General features: G+C 43.6%; 1 long non-coding RNA gene across 1 annotated transcript; it reads left to right on the top strand.

Annotated features, from left to right (window-relative positions):
* The first annotated feature begins 215 nt into the window (after positions 1 to 215).
* On the top strand, positions 216 to 3781 carry LOC125616550. The gene is made up of 2 exons (XR_007347200.1): positions 216 to 2292; positions 2410 to 3781. It is a non-coding gene; the product is annotated as an uncharacterized LOC125616550 (long non-coding RNA).
* Positions 3782 to 4755: the final 974 nt, after the last annotated feature.

Below are 4755 nucleotides of genomic sequence, written 5' to 3' on the forward strand. Positions count from 1 at the left end.
AAATGTTTACTTCTGGCCAAAATATTTACAGTTCATCTTCTTTTGGTGGTATGTCTTTAATTTTTGGAGCCCAAGCAAAATTATGTCATTTTTCAAGGAATGAAACAATGGAAAATTATACCCACAGTTGACAACTTTCCTTTCTTTGGTTTCTCTTTTCTCTACCTTGGGGCAGTTCATGATTATTTAAATTTCTGCTTTTTTTAATAGGCTTCTCTAACATGTGTAATTATTTGGTGGACTACTGGGCTAATTTAATGATGAGCTCTGTTTGATACACAGGATGGTGTCTTAGAACTTTTGCTCAGCTGAGAACTCAAAATGAAGAGCTGAATTCAAATTAAATTGTTAATTATTGGGTACCTGCAGAAAACTGGAGATGATGCTGGAAACATTGTTCACATTATCAGAGTCACAGATTGACGTTACCATCCCTTTTGTGCAGTTGAAGCAGGGAGACTCATAAGGTGCTTTGATTTGCTGGAAATTACCAGCTATGAAACCCATGCTGACTTCAGACACTCACTTCCCCACAGAGCGCTGACTGACTGGGCTTCAGACAGGGCGTGAGAAGGTTTTGCAAATATGTGGAATGGATGTTGTGCCAACCCTGAAGTTCTGGGGTCTGAGTGGCTTGGTGAGGGACTCTGGCTGGGCTTTGCATTGCTGGGAAGAATATAGAGAGGCTGGAGGTAGAGGATGGAGGGTCTGAGTTTCATTATTTATTGTCACTCATTGGGAGCATCGAGTGTCCCTACATGAGGCCACTGCTCTGCTTACGTCCCTGGGTGGTTTTCCTGACCCCAGATGCTGCGTGGCCTGCCTCTCCCTGCAGTTTCAATTCACTGGCTCTGCTCGCTGCCTTGGGGCTGGCCACCCAGGGGGCCTCATTGCCTCCTAGCTCTTTGCTTTTACAAGAGCTGTTTATTCTTTCTAGAACTCTCTTCTCATCTTTTTTGTGCCACCTCGATAAAGCCTTTCATCCTTCAGCCCCAGCCCAAGCCGAGCATCTCTTTCTTGCGGCAGATGACGCTGATGCCCAGGGCCAGCTCGGCTTCCTTTGTGCATGGCTGATGGAGTGATCTGCCTTCTCTTGGAGGCCCTGGCTCACTCTGCCCCTACACACGCACTCATGGATTCCGTGATTGATACTTGTCTCCCCTTTCAGACTGCGAGTCCATAAGAGCAGGCGCAGGACCGTGCCGCCCGCTCAGACCTCACACATCATCTGATCGCAGACAGCTACTCTGCCTTCGTTCTCTTCCCTCTCTGAGCCCCAGACAGCCTCCAGTGTGCGAAACTCGTCTGTGGTGGGTGTTAAATCAAAATTTGTGATTCACTTTCAAACAACCATCCTCTGTTCCTTCAGAGTATTAACTCTGGTCATATCCCAGTCCACTCCTTCAAGGGCTACGTGATTCATACAGAATCAATGGAGAAAGGGAGGAATGGATACGCCTGCTACTCAGCCTATGTTTAACCTTCTTTGAGGCTTGAGCTTCAAGTGCTTGTCATGCTGCAGGGTTTTGGCCTCTGGAGGAGCCTCAGAGGGTGGGTCTGTCTATCTAGTCAAGAGCTCATGTCCAGAATAAAAGTGATTCTTTATGGAGCATTGGTAGAGGGGAGAGAGCAGCAAAACCATGAAATTTGGAAGAAGACCACCTGCACCCACAGGCTGATTCTAACACTTATGAACCTTGTGAACTTAGGTAATCTACTTAACGTATCTCTGACTCCGTTTTCCCATCTGTAAAATGGGGACAACAATAGCTTTTTACATTCTAGGTTTGCTGGAGCATTAAACAAATTCTACATGTTTTATACCACATTGAGAAGAGTTCCCAATAGACAGGACATAACATAAATATACTTTCTATCATTTGTATGTATTCAGGAGCTAGAACTGGCTGTGCCTTTGCAAGTGCCGGCCCTATAACCACTTCCTGCTACGTTTCCTGCCACTTTTCTGTCAGTTCCAGCTTCTGCGTCCCTTCTGATCTGAGTTGCTGAGTTACTGAGGTCTGAGCGCGTCCCGCCCCTGATCCTACTTGGATTACAGCCGTGTTGTTTTTTTTCCTCTCTGTTTTCACAAAGGCTCAGTCTGCGCTGGTGGGAATTAGTCCTCCTGTCTCAGTTGTGCCTTAGCTCAGTCCCAAGGAAATGTGTTGCAGCAGGTTTAATCTGACACACCAGCTGTTACTGAGCGCGGGAGAGTTTGAGGAAGGCGATTCTCGCCAGCAGGAGGAGACCCAGTTCGGCTCCACCGTGCTAGGTGGAGCGGTAAGTCCAGAGGTCAGTGGGCCTGTCACCTCTCCCTGTCCCCGTGGGCTCCTTGCCTGGCGAGTATTAATGAAACTCTTCCTAAGGATGGGTTGCCAGGGACATTTCAAAACAGAACTGATTATTTAGGCTCACTAATGGCATCAGAGGGCTGAGACATGACAGATGAAATGGCTAAGGAAGAGGACATCGTCCGACAGGAAGGACAAATGCCAAGTCCAGAGGTTTCATTCAACACAGACTCCACCGCTTACGGCTTCAGTGACCCTGGTCAAGCCTCTTCCCCTCCTTGGGCCTCCCCATCTGTTAAAGGAGAGAGTTCATTCACTCCCTTGACAAACATTTACCGGGCTCCTTCTGGGTCGTAGGCACCTCTGACCAGATGGACTTTTGGGTGTTTTATGCTGGAATCATTCTGTGAAGTGTATCTCTGAAACCTCAAATGTGGTGAATTTGGGGACAGGAACACAATAAACTGTACTGTTTTAATTTGTGTCATTAATTAGTGTAGCACATAATATGCACTCTCAAAGTGTTTGAAGATTTTTTAAAAAACCCATCTGGTTTTCTCGTTTTCTCAAAGGTTTCCGTGCCATTTTATAGATTTGGGTTTTTGTATTTACTGTATCTTTCCTTTCTGTCCACCTTGTGTTCAGGTTGCTCTTCTTTTTCTGACCCTTTTTTAAGGTAGAACACAAATCACTTCTTTTTTTTTTTTTTTGGTCTAAGTATAGATGGTTGTGATTTTTTTTCCCCTAGCACTGCCTTAGCTGCTGCCTCAAATTGATATGTGTTTTTTTCATTATGATTATTTGAGATATTTTAGTGTCTCTTGGAATTTCTTCTCTAACCAATGTAGCAGTCATTTAATTTCTAAAAATCACTTTGTGTAAGTTCTTTGTTACCTAATAATAGACTCTTCTCTCTGTAGCCAGGAGAGGGGTTCAAATTGTTTGGTTTTTGGTGAAAGATAATCCACGTTTTATGCTATCTATAACAACAATGTTTTTTTTTTTTTTACTCCATACTTAAATCTTATTTCATATTGTTAAAATAATTCCCAGAGGTAGTCACTTCAGGTTTTGTCTTTTAGTTATGCTTATTTAAGAGGGTGCAAAGTAAACTTAGTAACACCCACTTTGGATGTTTTAAAGTTTTCCTTTTTCTTACTTACTGGTTCTTTCTTATCAAACGGATAAGTCTGTTGGCATAGTGAATTCCAGTAAATGAGGTATTATTCTGTCTTCCACTCACTCTATAGAGTTATCAACCAGCTATAATTTAAAATCACAAATACCACTATTTTGGGGAAAAGGATCAATGCTTTATGTTCTTCAGGAAACAAAATAACAATGTCCTTGCCCTTAAGTTGCTCAGAGTAGAGATGGAAAGCCCCATTAGGGTTATGTGCAAAATTAAAGAAAAAAATCAAACTTTACAGATGCAAAAAAAAAAAAAAAGAAAAGAAACCAAAAAAACCAAACAAACAAAAAAAACAAAATAGAGGAACTTTTGTGAAAAACCGATGATTGGGTAGATAATGTGGACAATTCAAAGAAGAAACTAAAACTCAGTGTTGTCTGGGAGAACATTTTACAGAAAGACTGTGTTAAGGGAAGATTGTATAACCTCAGGGTACTTATTTTAGGCTCAACAGCTCTTGCTGCTCAAATCCCAGGATTGTGTTTCTCTGCAAAGGTTTGGGAGGCTCTGATTCTCTGAAGCATAATAGACCATGTTGTCTAATTTGACATCCTGCCTTTGTCCTGCTCAGTGCATGACCCACCGTGGCTCTGAGATCTTTTTATCTGCAGAGAACCTCTTCTGCTTTCTGGAGTCCCAGTTGTCCACTTTCATTATCTCCTTACTTGTGAGTCTGTCCCAGGTGCTCCTGTGGCTAGTGATGGGACGGGCTCATATCCTGAGTCCAAACGAGGCTACAGGACCATATGGATTTCTATGCACAAAAGAAATAAATGAGGCATGATGGACTGGGAAGAGCGTCTCCAAATACACCCGCAGATTTAATTGGGTTGTGCACAGCTCTTCGGGACTAAAAGTTGCAAAAGAGTTCTGTATATTATTGCTTTGAGGTCAGATCTGCTAGACCCTCAGCTATCCTCCCAGGGATGGGGAATTAAAAGAAGAAATATCAAACACCATGTCATTCTGCAGTCCTGAGGAGGGAAGCAGTGTGTGCCTTGGCAGCACTCTGTCCTGGTTTGGAAAGCAGGGCTGAAAGGCGAAACGGACAGCTTTTACAAAACCCTGTTCACCCAGGTCTCGTGTTTATCTGCAGACCTGAGCCAGCCTCCTGTCACTGGGTGTTGGAGTGTTGGCTGGGCAAGGGGAGTGTGTGTACCCTCCTACCTACCTACCACTTTATGGGGATTCAGGAACAGGAACCGGAACTTACAGTGGATCTTAAAAGGTGGATAGAGGAAATGTCACTTCTAGAAATAGTTTCTCCACCCC

This window comes from Marmota marmota, unplaced genomic scaffold (genome assembly GCF_001458135.2).
Source record: "Marmota marmota marmota unplaced genomic scaffold, marMar, whole genome shotgun sequence".
Classification (NCBI taxonomy): domain Eukaryota; kingdom Metazoa; phylum Chordata; class Mammalia; order Rodentia; family Sciuridae; genus Marmota; species Marmota marmota.